Source organism: Hemicordylus capensis, chromosome 2 (assembly GCF_027244095.1).
Source record: "Hemicordylus capensis ecotype Gifberg chromosome 2, rHemCap1.1.pri, whole genome shotgun sequence".
Classification (NCBI taxonomy): domain Eukaryota; kingdom Metazoa; phylum Chordata; class Lepidosauria; order Squamata; family Cordylidae; genus Hemicordylus; species Hemicordylus capensis.
The window spans coordinates 99,386,197-99,405,237 of NC_069658.1; the positions used below are offsets into that span (position 1 = coordinate 99,386,197).

Sequence of the window (19,041 nt, forward strand, 5' to 3'; positions counted from 1 at the left end):
AAGATCTGTTAGTACATTTAAAACAAACATGCCAATAATCCATCCTTTGTAGAGAATTACAGCAAGAAAGAGACAGTGAAACTATTCACACACACAGGCAAAACAGGGCTAAGGAAGCCCAGCCCAATTTTGCCTGCGTGTGTGTGCTGCTGGGATTGGGCCCAATTCCGGCAGCACCTCGACAGGGCTGGCAGACTGTGGGGCTCATGGCCAGCTTTGGGGAGGGGGATCCCCACAATGTACTGCATACTTGCATGGTGCATTATGAGACCTTTTGGGGGGCCAGGTGATGTACTCGCCAAAAAGGGAGCCCTCTTGTCCTCTGTGGGGAGGAAAGCTTTTTAAGGCTTCCTCCCCGCTAGCCCTCTTGCCCTTTTTCACTGTGAGAAAGGTCTCAGGGACTGATATGAGGAATGCTACACAAAGTAATCCCAATGATATTAAAATAAGATGTTGAGGAATGCCTAATGTCCACTTAATTTCGATGAGACTGCTTTGAGTAAGCCATGTTCCTATCCGCCATTAACCACTACATTAATTAGGAGGCTTGAGGCTTAAATGGAAGAAATCTGCTCAGAGGCTAGGTCACTTATGTACAACTTACAAAATGTTCTACTTTCTGGACAGAAGGACAAGAGACAGACACTAATAAGTATCATTAAAACATGCCCAAGAATTGGGAGGCTTTTGTTATCTAGCGAGGTCATAAGAACATGAGCACAGCCTTGCTGGATCAGGCCCAAGGCCCATCTAGCCAAGCATCCTGTTTCACATTCACACAGTGGCTCACCAGATGTTGCTGGAAGCCTACAGGCAGGAGTTGAGGGCATGTCCTCTCTCCTCCTGTTATTCCCCTGCAATTGGTACTCAGAGGCATCCTGCCTTTGAGACTGGAGGTGGTCTATAGTCCTCCAACTAGTAGCTGTTGATAGACCTCTCCACCATGAAGTTATCCAAACCCCTCTTAAAGGTCATAAAGCAGAGTATGAGGCACTTCACATGAGGCACCATAGAAGCACTTGAAGCACCATAGAAGGATTTGAAGTACCATAGAAGGATTTTGACCCACTCTCCCCACACACGAGCAGGCAGCTCGCCCTGATCACCACATGTTTACCATCTCTGTCACAGAGCCAGTTGGGGTGGTGGGGGATCAGGGGCCTCCTGGTCCCCTGAAGTCCCAGAATGCCCCACATGAGTGTACGGGGCATTCTGGAGAGCCCCCTTGATGCCAGGAGGCTTGTAGCCTCCCTGCCGGGGTCTACTCATGAGTTGCCATGGTGCGGAGCCATGGCAAAAAATGACCCCAAAAGTGGGGTTAACGGAGCGCATGCTCTGCTAACCTTGTTTAACCGGTGGGGGGATTTAGGAGGGCTAGCTGCCGGGAGTCGTCCAGCTCCTGTTACAGCACATGAGCAGCAGAAACCGGACTGGGCTTCCTTAGCCCGGTTTCTGCTGCTCGTGATAATAGCTTTTATGGGTCACTATATATGTAAAAAGGCACAATTCAAGAGGGCTAAGGCTTACTATTTCAGTCTGTTTGGCTTCAGACTTGCCACTGTTTGGGTGATAACACCATCCTGGAAAAAATTAAATCAAGCAGCAGAACTGTGAAGTTTATGGGAAATCTCTGGGAAGAGAATCTAGTTTTGGACATGGTTGTTAAAGCATTTGTTATTTTTAATTATTGTTGTTTGTGTGTGTGTGTGTTTTCTTTTAAGAAAAAGAAAAAATGAAGTACAGATTTAAAGTGAACACAAATTACCTGCTTCTTCTTGTGTCATTCACTGTAGAATAATCATGAAGTGGGATCATACTGCTACTGAATCCTCTGATTTCATTTAATTGTGTTTTTGGGGGAGGTGGGTGGGGGAGTGTGCCTTTATCTTAAAACAACTGAAGTTGTTACAAAGTTATTGGTGTTCAATATCAGGAAGTTCTACCATGCAATTTGAGCTCACATGATTATATTATTTGGTAGGTAAATTTTAGAACTTCAGTCAAAACATAACTTTCCGATTGGGATCCTGATTGCTCTGGTGGGCTGAGTGGAGTATTACCAAGTGTGCAGACTTAAAATATCCCTTAATAACTATGTGTTGCCAAAAAAAGAAAGAAAGAAAAGAACAAGAAAAAGAGATGGGTGCTACTGAAGTGGGGGTGGTATTCTGTGAGTTTGAAGATAAATTATGTTCCCAGCCCAGTTATTGAGACCTATAATGCTGTTAGTCTGAAAGGCATGGGCAGTAACTTCTGTCAAACAAGGCTTAAGTTACTACAGTACCTTCCAAATAATACTGATCAAAATCAGCAGTTTTTCAATAGATAGGTAAATTTATCCTCCAATTGCAGAGAGAGCTCCTATGGTGAGTAAAACTCTTACCAAAGAACCTTATGTCACAGTTCTGTTAATATAGTTAAGATATGGGAGTTGATTCAGCATTTTAACATTATGAGCGCTGAATATTGTCTTGGTGATACAATTGAAATTGTCCGCCCTATCTGCCTGAAAGTTTGCAGGCATCAACTAGGGGACACCACCCTTTCAGATCTGGTGAAAGTGGCTAAGATGCAGCAGTTTAAAAACTGACCCTTAAACTCTAGAAGACAAGTGTTGGCTACTTGGGCTGTTCATTGGGCACTGCAATCCCAATCAATCTAGAATCACCCTAGTGCTGCTTCCACTGTGGACATCTCTGGTGTAGTTCACTACATTCCCATTGCTGGGAGGGCCTCTTCTGCAGGAAGTAGAGCCCATGGGGGTCACACAGGGGACATTGGGAAAACACACCAGGTGGGGGCATCTGGGAAGTGTACTTTCTCCCAGCACTATTTCCATGGCTGCTGTGGAGTGGTGTATAAACTTGTGAGGGGATACAAGGAGGTGGCAATGGGTTGTGGAAGAGAACTCAAGCTAGGGTGAGTGCTTATGAGGAAGCACAAGCTGGTGGCAAGGTAACAGGGGTCCTTGCAAGGTATAGGAGGCAGTGGGGGCAGGGTGACAAATGGACTTGTGAAGGCACGTATGGCAGGAATGAGGTGGCATCCCTTACCAGGGAATGCAAGGCAGAGGCAAGATGACCAGGGCCTTAAGGTGGTGCATAAGGTGATGGGAGACTGCTTTTGAACACAGAGGTTTTGCATCAGAGGTATACTGCCTAAGAATGCGAAAACTCCTCTTAGCCAGTATGGGTAAGATTTTCCTGTTCAGAGGTACATCAAGCAGAAATTCATCATGGGGATATCTAGGAAGTGATTGGGGAAGCTGCACCTGTTAAATGTCTGCCTGGGGGCATCCTTGCCCAGTCCAGTGTCCACCTGAAAGATCAAGGCAAAGTGTGGGTGCATGGAGCCTCATTTCTAAAGCCAGCATCATGTACCAGACTGTACAAAGTCTTTACAGCTTATATGGCACGGAAGTTAAGATGGGCACCTTAATTTGCAATTTCCATTGTTTTTAGCGCATGAGTGAAAATGTAAAGCATCTTAATTCTCATCTTAAACCAAAGTTTTTGGATTATGGAATTAGATGCTGTGGCTGCCCTCTGCTGTGGACATTTGGACGGAGCCTATTCACCCCACTGAGGCTATTCACATGTGCGTACAAAACTGGCTAAGGGAGCCTAGCACTGTTTTGCACACACGTGTGAACTGCTGGGATTGGGCAGATTCTGGTGGCTCCACGGCAGCAAACCTGCCTATTTAGTCACTCAGTAACCCTGTTTTTTTGTTCGTGTGTCAACGGCTGGCACACTTGGGGGGGATTCTCATAATGCACTGCACACTCGCACAGTGCATTATCAGAGCTCTGGGGGGTGGGGTGATGCACATCCCGGCACCTCAACCCTCAAACCTGTGTGGAGAGCCGCTGCTCGTCTGGGTGGGGAAGGGGAGGGGAAATGATCATCTGCAGGGAAGGTAGTTTTAACCCGCCTTCCCTGCAGCCCACCTGCAAGCCCTTCTCACAGCTCGAGAGAAGAGGCTCACTGAGTCTTAAGTTAGAAAAGCGTCCATGGTGAACTCCTACTTTTCCAGGACCCTTCTCTTATGGAATGATAAGCTTAGAGATCATGTTTAGGGGAACTAATAGATTGACCCCATTCATAATAAAAGCTCTCTGGCCTACATGGCAGATGCCAGGTAGGCTCTTATCCCATGCCATGTCAATGCTTGTGCCAACCAGAAAGTTTCTCTGGCTCAGACTTTGGAATACTGAAGCCTCATCTAGTGCCCACCTGATTGATTTACCTTATTTGGGAAGAGGACTGATATGCTTCTAACAGAACTAACAGAGAAGGGAGGTTTCTGTCTCTTCAACCACTCCTAAACCTCCTTTTGACCTCTTAGCTCATTCTAGGGTCAGCTAACCTCGTGTGGATCATCTTAGTGCCAGCATGCCCAGCCCAAGTGGGAAAAGGATCTTAAGGGTAGCAGCAAATAGCCCTACTGTGGCAATTTCTATAACTACCTGACTGCCAACAAAAAACATACCTGATGTGCCTTATTGTACTCAGTGGGAGGGAGGTCTGGCAAATTTATCTCCAGAGTGGAAACATCTTATCAGACAGTTGGGTGTTAGGAATAATTTCCTGGGGTGATGTGGAGTTTGAAACCGAGTACAGTTTTGTAGTTTTGCCTGCCTCAATAAATTTGGTGAAGAGGAAGTTGATGGAGGCTGTTCACTAGCTAATACACTTGTAAGCAATAGATCAAATACCAGACACTCAAGAGGCCATAGGTATTTAGTGTTTCTTGTTCTGAAAAGGAGAGGAAGCAAGACTAGTTTTGAATCTAAAATGCCTAAACCTGTTGAGCTCAGGTCATTCCACATGGAGACCTTGTGATTTATAATGATGAATATTTGCCCAACAAGTAACCAGTACATGTCAAGGGTGTCTACCTGCATATAAATATAGTACCAGCTTGCAGGAAGTTTCTCAGGTTGTGTTTCAGCAGATAACATTATCAGTGCCTGAGCACTCATTCGTCTCAGGCGCTGTTGGCTGCCTCAGAGGGAGATGGACTGTGCCTCCTTGCCGTGTTGCGGCAGAGGAGGAAACTGGAAGAGGCTCATAAGCACACTTACTAAGGAGTATGTATTGCACTCAGTGGGACTTACTCCTGTGTAAGCAAAAAGATCAGGTTGCCATGTGGAGGTTCTTGGATTTGAAGAGTCTAGAAATCTATCAAATCCAGTCCAATGATTTCCACAGAGAAAAAGTTAAATGTTAAAGTTACAGTCACAGAGACACTTCACTGAAAAGAAGTTCCAAGTGGGATTTACTTTCAAGTAAGCAGCTACAGCAGGGCTGGCCCGCCATTAAAGCTGACAAAGTGCCAGCTTAGGATATAAAGCTGACAAGGGCAGTGACCAGAGGCACTCTAACCCCCAGACCTTGGGGGCCTGGTCTGTGACCTCCCAAGGTCCAGGAGGGCCTCCAAAGGCCCAGGGGGGGCTCCTGCTGCCACCCCACCCCACCCCGCTGCTGCCTTATGGTGCCAAATACTTCAAGCCGCCATGTGCACAGTGGGGTGGGGGGTGAGCCAAGAAGGCCTCTCTCACCCGTGTGGTGGTGGTGTTGGCAGGCGGAGTGGGAGTGGTTGCTGGGCCTGACCGTTCAACTCAGCGGCCCTTTGGAACTGCAAGGAAGCTCCAGTGTGCCTACACAGTTACACTAGAGCAGGCATCCCCAAACTGTAGCCCTCCAGATGTTGCTGAACTACAACTTCCAGCATACCCAGCCACAAAAAATTGTGTCTAGGGATGCTGGGAGTTGTAGTTCAGCAACATCTGGAGGGCCACAGTTTGGGGATGCCTGCATTAGAGTGTTGCAAGCCCGTGATGTCAGGCAGGCAGCCTGAGCAGAGACAGAGCCAGGTGCCTGGAGTGCCGGACTTGAGGGGGAACCACGTTACTTGTGTGGTACATTGAGGGATATCTGGAAGCAGGGCTGCACGGATCATATGGGCACACAAGCTGCATGCACCACACAAGACTTCTGGTCATCTGGGGGGGGGCAGGGAGGGAAGATCAATCTTTCCTTTCCCTGTGCCCTCCCTGCCAGGTTGCAATGGCTGTGAGAACAACCGTAAGGTTTTAAAGGGACAATATCAAGACAATCTGATTAAATAGATCCCTTTGAACACAATGTGAATGTCGTGCGATTGAAATAGCTGTAGATCACTAATGGAGCACATAAACCTCATGCAGAAGTTCCCATGTTCTGTCCCACTATCTCCAGATCTGGCTAAGGAAAACCCCAGTCTGTAACCCCGGAAAACCACTGCCACTGTAGACAGTGCTAAGTAAGATAGAGACCAATGATCTGATTGAGTATACAGCAGCTTTGATGTTTTGATTAGACTTTTATTTTTCACTTCCCTCAGCATTTCACCTGAGGACTGCTGAGGTTCGTCGTCTGCTTGAGTGCCAGTATAGTAGAGCAGTTAGGGTGCTTGGTTTGGGTTTTATATTCAAAACTCCTGCTTTGATGTCGAGCTCACTGTATGGCTTTCAGCAAGTCTCTTGTACTGTCCAAGTGTAAAATATTTGACAAGCTAAAGTGTTTCTCTGAGCTGTCCATGGATGTAATTAAATGCTACAACCTGTCTGTATGAAGAACATCATAATGTGCAAGACCCATTGAAATGAATGGTAATTCCCATTCAACACAGGAGGCCAAATGCACAGAAAGGGTTTGGGAGATTTTGCCCAGAGACAGGAAGGGCAGCTATAGTGATCGCCCCTCCTTGAATTATAGTATAAGGGGAAACTTTGAATAAACGCCTAGAGAACCTAGGCGGGAAAATAGTCATAAAATTGATTTAATCACTTAGGCCAATCTGGATAAATAATGCAGGCTTCACATTCTTAATCCTTGATAAATTGGGTTCTGAGCATGAAAGCAGGAATTGTCCTCAATTAAAGTGTCTAGTCTCCTGAAATTAAGACAAAACACTGGTTTCAAGTTGTTTCTCTTAGCAAGGCAATAGTAATTATTTGACAGTCTTACCAGCAAATTAGTTCACACTACAGATTTCAATTCAATGAAAATATTGCACTTTTTAAAAAGTGTAGCACACTCTATAGAAAAATTAGTAACTCTGATCAACACGCCAAACCAGTCATCTGCAAGAGCTCAACTCTCCCTTGCTTTTTTGCTTGGCATGTGCAATTAATTATAAGGTAAACAAGGGAGTTCATTTGGCTTCAGTAGTTAGTAAATGGTATATTGTGCTATAATCTTCCACCTTGTGATCATTTTGGTTCTAAATTATAATATTATGGAGATTAATCCTAAAACCTGGAGCCTTCATGTGAGGGCAGTGTCACAGAACATTACATGCTAGTGGTGGGATAACATGCCCACATTGCAGTGCAAATGGTAAAGATCAAGCTATAGGATGCTTCAAGTTTCTGGCCTGTTCATAACTGCTGTTGCAGTTCAGCTGCTGCTGAAAAAAATCACACATGTGGTCTGGGCTCCATTACTTGGCAAATGTGAGTCTCTCCTGTATTGTGAGATGATTTCCAGTTAAGTGGCGATGTAGCACTACTATGGAAGGTTGTAACCATGTTATACGAGTAGCCCATGCTTGCATTGTAGTGAAGCCCTTAACTACCCTTTTTTCAACAGCAACACTGCTATGGTATGTACAGATAAGTTTTGAGAATCTTATCTGAGAAGTTTTAGAGCCTGCAGGTAATTCTGGTAAGAGTCAAAATTAAGTGAAGTGGGTTGTCAGAATTGTTTTGTTTACTGCCATTAGTCACTGAATATATTGCAAAAACTAGTAACTTGAGTTGAATGTAAAGATCTGTGCTTGCCTGCAAGATACTGTGATATTTTAAAAAACAACAGCAAAAGCAGACCTCATAAATAAACCTCCTTTTCTCGTGGGTGAATCTTGCTGCTAAGCTTTTAAGAACTGATACTGCATTTGTGTTTTTTTTATTACTAGCTAACAGTTAAGCCTCCCCACTGTAGATCATGCTCAGGATGTATACAAATCACTGCTGTGGAAGTTGATTAATAGTCTGTTTTCCATAAAGTTTTCTGCATTGTTTAGCTTGCAGACAATTTATGTTGCTTCCTGTTGAGCTTCACATAGAGCAGCTTTGGTTCCAAACTGCATGTTGTATATCCATAACATTGGCAAGATTAACTAAATGAAGTTACAAGGCTAACATAAGCTCAAAAGTTAAAGTTAGGTATTGAACCTGCTTTGTATCTAGACTTTTTGGTACCTCAAATCTTTGTATATAAGCAGTCTCAACGACTCTTCTCAACTGCCTTTTGGTTTTTGTAAGTTCTATTTTATTCTCATCTTTTCTGCCATTCCCATAACCTGCCTGTGACTATCTAAACTTCACAGGAAATTACTGACTGACATCCAGGCAAATCAACCACCAGTGCTATGGAAGAAGTAAAATGCTTCTGAAGAGGTCAACTTACTTAGCACCACCACTCATGCAGCAGGGAGTGGGCAAACTGTGACAACCTGAATGTTTCCCCCCAGAAACACTCTGTACTACCCAAAAATATGTCCTTGAAGGTTTTGCATCCCTCAAACATTGGTGCAGTGTTAGTCTGGAACTCTTCAGGCCCAGTTTGATAGCAAACCAATTTGACCTTGAGCTGGTTTGCATATCCCTAGTAGGGCAGGGCCTGACAATGCCTAGCCTTTTAATTTCAATGGGACTTCCTTGAGTCAATTTAGTCAGGATGTCAGCCAGTGCCGGGCTAAAGTTCAAAGTTAGCTGAGACTAGCAAGTGATGCAAAGAGCAACAAAAGGGCTTTCTCAGATATGTTTGAATTTGGGAGATACCAAGGATTGAACCTGGGATCTTTCATATGCAAAGCAGCTGCCTACCACTGAATTACAGCCCCTTCCTAAGGATGGTGGGATCTCCCTTGCTGAGTTCTTCAGGTAGAGGCTGGAAAGCCATCTGTTGGGGATCGTCTAGCTCTGGATTTGTGGAAGTTATGGGTTTTTTTAAAAATGGTTTTTCAGTCGAAGTAATAATTGTAATGATGATGACATCATCTTCAGTGTACATGGTAGCTTGAAGTTCCATAAGCAAAAGTCAGGTTCCTGCCCCATGGAATATTTTAATTTGATAGGAGAAGGAAGACAGCAGCAGGATGGTGATAAGGGTAAGAAAGAGTTAATAAGAGCAAAAGTAGTTAGTTATAATCCCTGTTCAGACAATATTCTTCTTCCTTACCCCATCCCTAGATTCAGCTGATGCATAAAGGAGTGGGGATGCATCCACCAGCCACACCTCCTGACCCTGCTGCTGACCATGATTTCCTGGTGGCTACAGGTTGGGCATTTGTCTGCATGGGGAAGAACTGGACATGTGGAGGATTCGTCCATACAGTTTGGAACCCTGGCTGACCATGGAGGACCCCTCCATGTATTCAGCTCCACCTCTAGCAGACCAGTGCCAAACAAACACAGCTGCTGGGAGGCATGTAGCATGCACAAATCTGCTCTTCCCTCACACATTTGCTGAACATGTGAGCCCTCTTTAGACGTTATGAGCACCATGGGCACTCACACTTACAATGACAAAAGTGGAGAGGAAGTCCTGTCCCATTGCTGTCACTTATCTTCTCTCACCTGACGAACATTCTTATGGCACCATTTGAAGGGCGAAGTACCGTGTTAACTGGCAATTCCATGAGCTGCAACCTGGATCGATTCAGATTGCTCACAGGATTGCTGGTGAACACACTTATGGCACCTCCCCTTTCAGACAAATGGCACAGTAAGCGTGTGCAGGAGGAGGTGAGTGACTCTTGCCATTGTAAGCACAAGTGCCCATGACACTCATAACTGCTGGAATTTTTCCATAGACATTGTCTCAGTTCTTTATATGGGCCATGCCTGTCTATATTTGAATGTAGCTATGTACTGGCTTGGGGTCACAGTTTGCTCTTTTCACTTGCTGTCTTGAATTTCAAACTGAGAGGTTTTTCCTCTCTCTGCATAAAATACTTGTAGCCTGTTTATTGTTTCCTTAGCCTCTGTTTTTAGTTACAAGTCGAGAATCACTTATCCGGACTGCTTCGGACTGGATAGGTTCAGGATTTTGGACTTTTCCAGATTTCGGAATCGTCCATTGATAGGGCTTGGGTATTGTGCAGCATCATAATAAAGACCTCCTTCTCTCTGCCTCCCTCCTTCTGCTCCTCTCTCCCCCTGGCCTTCCATCTGTTGATCTGGAAACAATCCAGAACAATAGCCATGGCAGGGCCTTGGGGTGGGGTACACAGTGGTACTCTCGCGAGAGTGTGCAAGGGTTCCAGCGGGGGGAACGAAAACAATGGCGGCAGCAAGGAGGCAGTAGTGATGGGCAGGAAAAAACCAGTGGCGGCAATGAGGTGGTAGACGGCTAAAGCGGAGGAGGCAAGTGGAGGAGGTGGGAGGTGGTGGTGTCCCAGCCCGGCCCTGAAGGAGGAGAGGGAATGGCCCTGTCCCTGAGTGAGGTGGCTTGACCGCGTTTTTAAAGCTAGCTGAGGCTTTCTCCCCCCCCCCCCGCCCCCCCCTGTGGTCAGGTAAAGTTGGCTTCCTGTACAATTTCTTATAGAGGATAAGTAATTTCTCTGCAATAATCACTTCTGAAGAGGTGGGATATCGTCTAAACAAGGCTATATTCATTGTTTGTGACAAGGACTGTGAGGTTAAGCTAATAAATTTATGGGAGAGTTGGAGGTTGACTGGGATTTGAAGGAAGCCAAAGAAGTGGCATCATGAAAGCATGTAATGTTGGGAAGGAGTTATGAGCATAAGAAGCAGCAAGCAACAATGAGTAGAGTAGTTTGGCGGAACAGAAAACCTTAGGGGTAATGTGGGTAATTGACCTGGAGGGAAGGCAAGAAGGGATACATCCTTAGTTTTACTTTGTCCTTTAGTTAGGATAGCGAATACTGTTTAATTCTGATTTTTTACCTTTAGACTCCTTTTCTGCTTGTTGTTAATCTGACAATACTTTGGTTTTCCAAATCTGCTACAATTCTTATGTGTTTAAAGTTAAATCATTGGAATTTTTACGGAAAAGTGTCATTCTGCTTCTTCATCCATGGTTCTTTACAAACTAGGTTCTTAACAATGCAAGTTTCATCTCTTCCTTTCCTCTCCCATTAAAAAAAACACCCTATATTGGGCCCTTTCTCACGATCAGTGAGAAGAGCTACCGGGCATGCGGGGAGGAAGGCTGCTGACACTTTCCTCCCCCACAGACAACCGTTGGGTCTGTGCTTGGTACGTGTCACACACCCAGATAGTGGCTGCCCCCAGTAGCAAGGAGGGTTGGGGGCTGGGACGCAGAAATCCCATAATGCACCACACGAGTTGGTGCTGTGCTGCTGACACATGAGCATTTAGCCTGAATCAAGGGTGTGCTTGCGCCTTTAACTTTGGCTAACAGGTGGGCCTCTTGGGCAGGTTTGCCGGCAGCTCTCACATGCAGCCAAGTCCTGTCTTGGCTGCATGTGAGAACATCCTCATTGTGTTGCTGTAATCCTGTACAGTGTGATTTTTTTTTAAGAAGTTGTAAAAGACATTTAAAAATGGGAAACTTAATATTGTTCCCAATTTCTCCTCTCCTGGTTCATGGTTTCCATTATTTAAAAAGGGGTGGTGGTGGTGATTACTTTAAAAACAACAACAACCCAGCCTCTGTATCTTAAGCTAATGAGTTCAGTGATCCAACTAGCCTACCGTTTTAACCACAAAACACTATGGTAAAGGCATGACTGTGAGCTGCTTTTTACTTGATTTCATTAGACCCTCCCATATGCTTTGTATACAGATCCCCAGTGTTTATTGAGCTTGAATAGTCAGAAATAAGAGAGGCTGGACCTTGCTCTAAAGTGTAATTCCTGGAATGATTGGAGAAAGTTGTATTAGGTGTCCTTGTTCATCTCGGGTTTTTTGTTTCTTCTTCCTCCTTATGGTTAAGCATTGGTGTATGAGGGCTACAAAGCTCCTAGGGTGGCAGTCTTCCACTTTAGTTAAATGATAATATTAGCTTTTTGTTTTGCTTCCCAAGTAGAAGCATCTAACTCCGCATATACTTAAATATGTTCTTTGATGGTAGTTTTTTGTATGTATTTTTAAAGTGTTGTATTATATTTTCCTGCTTCTTGTAAAGATGACTTTCAGAAATGAGGCTTGTCAGGTCTTTGTGAAAAGAGTCCCTTCTCCCCCCACAAGCCTTTCATTCAGCATTGTTCATGGCATTAACACACCATTGAACAAATTGCCCTTCTTGCATATGCTAATCCTGAACTTAAAAGAGCCTATTGTGACATATTTAATGCTTTAGCTGGAGAGAAGATGAGAACTGGAGGCATGTCAAATTGTCATGTGACCCAAAAATATCTAAAATGCCTCTTTTCCCCTTTGGGTCAACAGTTTGTACTTAGCATTATCTAAAAGAAAGTCGTCTGTAGATTGTGGACAAGATTAGTCCTTGCTCTTGTATTTTGGCCTTCCTTTCATATTAATTTTATGCTGGATATTTTTTAAAAAAGTGTAAGTGGCAAATTGGCTGAAACCATCCGTTTCCCTGTTTTATCAGCTAAAGAAGTAAGTAGTTGTTTACATTCCTCCTAAATAAAACAAATACCTCAAGTTTATCTCTCTCACATACACAACAGATTAATGCTTAATTTTTATGTTCATATCTGATATGCATACCAATTTCTGACACTTTTAAGTGGCTGTGTAAACACAGATGCTTGGCTGAAACATTGTTCATGAATAAATAGCTCTGTCCCCACTTTCAGCCTCTTCACAAATAAGCAGTTGAATAATAATCCTTGCAATGATAAACTTTTTAAAATTAAGTTTTTATTTAGTTTTTTGAAAAATATTTACCCTGCTTTTTTGTATGCACAACCCAGAGCAACTTACAAGAAAGTAAAAAAGCAATAAAAACAAACAATATTAAAACAAAGAGATGCATGGTACCAACAATAACATGCAGTAACTCCCCAACACAGGGCATTCAGAGACAACAAAGCCAACCAGATCTAACAGAACCAATAGGTGGCCACTGTAAAAACAAAACAAACAAAAAACCCCAGAGTAGACTAGATGGACCTTTTGATTTGATGCAGCAGGCACATTCTTACATTTTTATCTTCTTAACCAGTTTCACACTATACCAAAAGCCTTGCAAAGGAGCTGGTGCACAAAGGAACATGGGGGGTGGGCAGCCATCAGGTCCAACATTGGACAGACCCTGTGCTTCAGTTAAGTTGACAAATTGACTACATGATGGGGCCGTTTGGGCAGTCGGGGGAAGGCTGGTCCAATTCACATTCTCCCAGATAAGTGCTGAAGTGCTGTTGGGAGCACAGAGCGTGCTCCCAGACAACCCATGCTGTGTGGCACATGGAGATCCAGAACCCAGGACAATGTGTCCTGGCCTCCAGATATCCCACAATGCACTGCACAGCATGCACGGTACATTGGGGGCTTTTTCCAGGAGTTGAGTGCTCTAGGTGCCCGTCTCTGTGTCTTCGGGGGGCTGAATGCAGCCCCAGTGAAACACTATCCCAGAGCCCAGGTTAAGGGCTCGCCTGAGCCTTTAACCCCAGCTAAAAAGCTGGGCTTGGTGGCACTGTCATGCACAGCCTAACCCAGGCTTCCCTAGCCTGAGTTAGGGTGCATGTGAGAACAGCCTCATATCCAACTCAAAGAGCCTTGCAGGAATAAAAGTCTGTTTCTAATGTTTAGGTTATATTATTTTAAAACTATAAATGTTAAATGTTATTTCATTTATGTATTTGTATTTTTTAAAGTCTGCCCTCCTTTCTACATTAAAAAAAATCCTTGGGTAGTTTATGTAAAAACATAAAATCACACAGTAAAAACACTGGAAGACAAATCATACTAAAATAAGCTAGCAGTATCATTGTATAAAACTAACCATTCAGGATTAAAGCAGCAGAATAAAACCTATAAAAACAATATTTTAATTCTCATCCTCAGAGAGGATCATCTGGCACCTTCGGCATCATAATTTAGACTCCAGGATAAGTCCACCTATTAATTTGAGTCCGTCTCCCCCCCACCCCGCCACCAAAAATGGAAAAAATTCACGGACATACATTGCAGTGAAGAACAGACTGTTGAGAATTGTCCATACTGCTATGTGTGTCTAAACCCCACCCACAGTGTAGCAGGACAGTCCTGTTCTACTTCTACTTAAAGATGTGCAAGCACAGTTTCATGACACAACATCCATTATTTCCAGCTGTGCTTGTGCAACTTTAAGTTGCAGTGTAACAGAGGGCTGTTCCACAACAGCATGGGTATGGTTTAGAAAGGAGGTGTTCAGATGCTTGAGCTTGGCTGCACTGTATGCCAGCAGTTAATTTTTGAAAAGAAAATGGGGGAAAGATCAGATGAACGGGTGGACTTAAACTGGAGCCTAAATTATGATACTGAAGATGCCCAATGAGCTTCTCTGAAGATGGGAATTAAAAGATTGGGCACCATCACAGGGATGGCCCTTTTTGCCTCCCATTTGAAGGTGTGGGAATTTGGAGAAGAACCTCAGAAACATATCTTAATTGTTTGGCAAATTCCTGCGGAAGAAGGTTATTCTTCACAGGGCTGATGAAGAATAACCTTCTTCTACAGGAATTTGCCAAGCAATTAAGATATGTTTCTGAGGTTCTTCTCCAAATTCTTTCTTCTTTTGGTTCTTCTTTTGACTGTTTAGAGCCAATCTATTTAAAACACATTTTAAAGAAATTTGAAATTGGCCAGTTTTTCTACAAGATGATTGATCAGGTTTGTGGTTTAACTAAAGCCCAAATTATAATAAATAACTTTGATTCTGAATTGTTCTCATTGTTTAGGGTTACTAAACAAGGATGCCCCCTTGTCACCTCTATTATTTAACTTAGCATTAGAAACCTTAGCAATTGCGTTGCGAACAAATAACCAAATTAAAGGAGCTAAACTAGGAAATAACATATATCTATTGAAAGTATTCGCCGATGATATGGTATTAACCCTTGCAGAATCTAGGCATTCTATCGAATATCTAAGAAAAGAATTATATGAATTCTGTGGAGGTATCAGGGCTATCCGTCAATTTTAATAAATCCCAATTGATGTTTTTTCATACAACCCACAATATACAAAGGGAGGTTAGTTAGTTGTTGGGGATCCCAACAACATATAAATCAATTAAGCACTTAGGCATTAATATAACTAAAAATATTAAAAATTATTTAATAGTAATTTTAAGCCAGTTTGGAAAAAACTTAATAAGGATATGAACCGCTGGAAAAGACTAAATCTTAATATTTTGGGAAGAACAGCAGTAATAAAAATGAAAGTTCTCTCTAAACTTAATTTTTTAATTTCAAGCTCTTCCTGTGGAAATCTCTGAGAAAATATTTAGGTTATGGCAAAAATAAATTGAGAGGTTTTGTTTTAATACAAAAATATTGAGATTAAATAGAAAAATAATTTATAGACCTCAAAAACAAGCTGCATGGGGATTTCCAAATTTAAAACTGTACTATCAAGCTGCCCAATTAAGTCATATGGTAGCATTTATAACGGAGGACATATCAAAACAGTGAATACAAATAGAAGAGACGCAAGAGCTAGAAGGAGTTTTGAGACAAATAATCTTCCTTCCAAACAAATTCAAGGAGGCCAAGAAAATTAATAATATATTTACTAGGGATATGATCCAGATATGGAAAGAAAAAATTACAATATTGATAGGAGACACCTCTCTAACACCTTTATTAACTTATCTGGATACTGGGGCAGATAAATACAGATTGGCCTTTTTGAAGAAGTTGAAAGAAAAGAATTTTTATAGAATAAGATACTTCTACAGAAACAAAAGTTTGCTCAAGAAGGTAGAGACTGAGCAAGAAATAGGCTCTCAAATTCCCTGACTAGTTTGGTTTCAAATTAGATCCATACTGATGGATACTAGTGTTGAGAACTTTGCTATCCGAGCACTTACAGAGTTTGATAAATTAATGCTTAGTTATTTGGATCAACCTAAAGGGATAAGCTCTAAGATACACAAAATGTTAATACAAATTGAGATCGGAGACCCCCCAACAGGGTTAAGGAATGCATGGGAAATGGATTTAGGTAAAAAGATACAGGAGATGCACTGGCTCTCAGTATGGAAGTCGGGGGGCTTTCTCTAAGCCTCCATTCAAGAACTCAATTGGAAAACACTACACCACTGGTATTTAACACCTTCAGTATTAGCTGGGTTCTCTCAACAAAACTCTATACACTGTTGGAGGGGTTGTAAACAGAAAGGTACATATTACCATATGTGGTGGACATGTGAGAAAACTAAACCGTTTTGGGAGATTTTTTTTTATTTTTTTTTAAATAGTAATATAATGAACCAAATAGTAGGGTATTCTCCAGATTTGGCTTTTTAACATATTTTTACAGGAAATAATACTAAAGTTGAAGATAAAGAATTAGTTACTTTCTTAATCTTGGCTGCTGAAACAATTGTGGCACATCAATGGAAATTACTAGACAACCTAAATGTGGAGAGATGGTACAATAAAGTATGGTCATGGGTAATTTTATAAAAATTTCAGATAAGCTAATGAAAAACCAGAGAAAAGAATCACAAATTCATCGTATCTGGGGGAAAAATTGCCTCGGTTATTTAGTGTAACCGAGGCAATTCTGACGGTATTCACAAAACATGGAAGTTATGAGTACTTTGATATATTTAAAATAGTAGCTTTACTTTTAGTAGTGGTCCTATAATATCTTTATAGCTTTCTTGGCTCATATTATAAGTATGCTATATTGATTTGTATTGAACTGTGGATTTGAATTAATTGGAATGAATATAGGTTGAAGTGTTTCAATAAATTTTTAAAAAAAAAAAAAAAATCAGAGTTGATGTCAGGTTGGCAACATTGGGCAGCTGGGAGGGCCCATGGGTTTTGAATGGCCCACTGCTGCTCCTTGAGACCACCTCTTTATCCACAGCTTTTGTGTGGTAGTGGCAGAGCAGCTCTTGTCATCTCTCAGGGTGCAGAGAGACATCCGCCTCGGGAGCAGAACGTGGCCTGGCTATCTGAGGCCATCTGAGGTTCCATGGCACTATGGTATCACATGAGCATGCCTGTTAGGACCTGAAAGATGGTGGAACATAGGAAGCTGCTATATACTGAGTAAGACCATTGGTCTTTCTAGATCAGTATTTTCTTCACAGACTGGCAGCAGCTTCTCCAAGGTTGCTGGCAGGAATCTCTCTCAGCCCTAACTTGGAGAAGCCAGGAAGGGAACTTGAAACCTTTGCTTTTCCCAGAGTGGCTCCATCCCCTGAGGGGAATATCTTGTATTGCTCACACTTCTAATCCCTCATTCATTTGTAACCAGGGTGGACCCTGCTTAGCTAAGGGGACAAGTCATGCTTGCTACCACAAGACCAGCTCTCCTTTCCTGACCAGCTCTATGCTTGGGTAGGATGAAGCCAGAGGGAACTATGGTGGAAGTCTGTAGGGGTCCTGACATGCAAATCAGTCATCCAGTCTGGTTATAGGGGGCAAAAGACTAACTGAACCATCACCCTTCCCTTCGTAACAGTGCTCGCCTATCTCTTAGTGAAGGAAATTTTGAATGAATTTAAAGATTTAAATCTAGATGTTTCACTCTGGGCTTGGCCTTAGCTCAGGAGAAGCATCACAATTAGAGATCAGATTCATGTCCTGCTAACCCCTGTTAACTTGGGAAAGAGGCACCTTTTAACGTGGTGATTCTCTTTATTTAGCAGGGGGAGAGTAACTGGGCCTATCCACCCCCAGCACAGTACCTCCATTGACTGTTGCTGGTGTCTATCTTATGTTTCTTTTTAGATTGTGAGCCCTTTGGGGACAGAGATCCATCTTATTTATTTATTATTTTTCTGTGTACACTGCCCTGAGCCATTTTTAGAAGGGCGGTATAGAAATTGAATCGAATGAATGAATGAATGCCAGGCAAGTCTCTCAATGGTCCCAAGAAATGATGAGAATCTTACTTGTTTAGCAAAAGCTTTTCAGAACTCACCACAATCCAGAGTAGGAAGCAGCAAAACAGTGGTATTCGATCAGCTGAAAGACCAACCAGACCTCAAGTGAATATCTGAAGCAGGACCCCCTTACAATCTAACACACGCATTTTGTACCCTTTTATGATCATTGTAGTTTACTCTGTTCTCATTGGATCTTTCGCCTGGTCACGAGCATTTTATACAACCAGCCCACAAAGAATTTACCAGATTTTGTCCCACTATTTATCCTCGCTGGTATTTTCCCCAGAATATGGGAAACACCTATACTGGGCAGCAGCGATATAGGAAGGTGTTGAAAAGCATCATCTCATACAGCGTGGGAGGAGGCAATGGTAACCCCCTCCTGAATTTTATCAAAGACAACCACAGGGCTCTGTGGTCGCCAGGAGTCGACACTGACTTGAGGGCACAACTTTATGTCAACCTGCAGGATGTCTGTGGTTTTTTGTTTTATGCATCCATGTTGAAATCCTCTTAATCCTAATTAGCATTAGCCTACGTTACTCCATTTAGCATTAGCCTATGTTACTTCACTATCTGTTTGCCTCACTTATTAAATTTCCCAGCACAGACAGCTTCAACTTTACTGTAACATCACTCTCAAAACAGAAGCCTGTGTTCAAGCAGAGGCCTGCCCTTTTATATCCCTAAATAAACCTATGCAAAGTCTGGTCACGTTAAAGCTCTCCATATCAATAGCTATGTCTGAGATGCTACTAATAATAGAAATTATACAATTAAGCCTCCAACAAAGGTAGGAGGGAGTCTATGGAGGGCAGCTTGCTGAAGGCCCCCTGAAACCTAGAGCAGGCCCTGATTCTTTCACTCTGGTCAGACCATTTAGGGCTTTATAAGCAGGTCCCAGAACTTTGCATTGTAGCCTGAAACTGACCAGAAGCCAATATAGATCTTTCAGAATTAATGAGATGTTGTTTCTAGAAAGCAT

The 19,041-nt window shown here is 42.7% G+C and overlaps 1 protein-coding gene across 2 annotated transcripts in view; it reads left to right on the top strand.

Moving 5' to 3' along the window:
- Window positions 1-19,041, top strand: part of LOC128346268 (transducin-like enhancer protein 1) — a 98,050-nt gene that overhangs the window by 47,993 nt on the left and 31,016 nt on the right. The window lies entirely within an intron of this gene.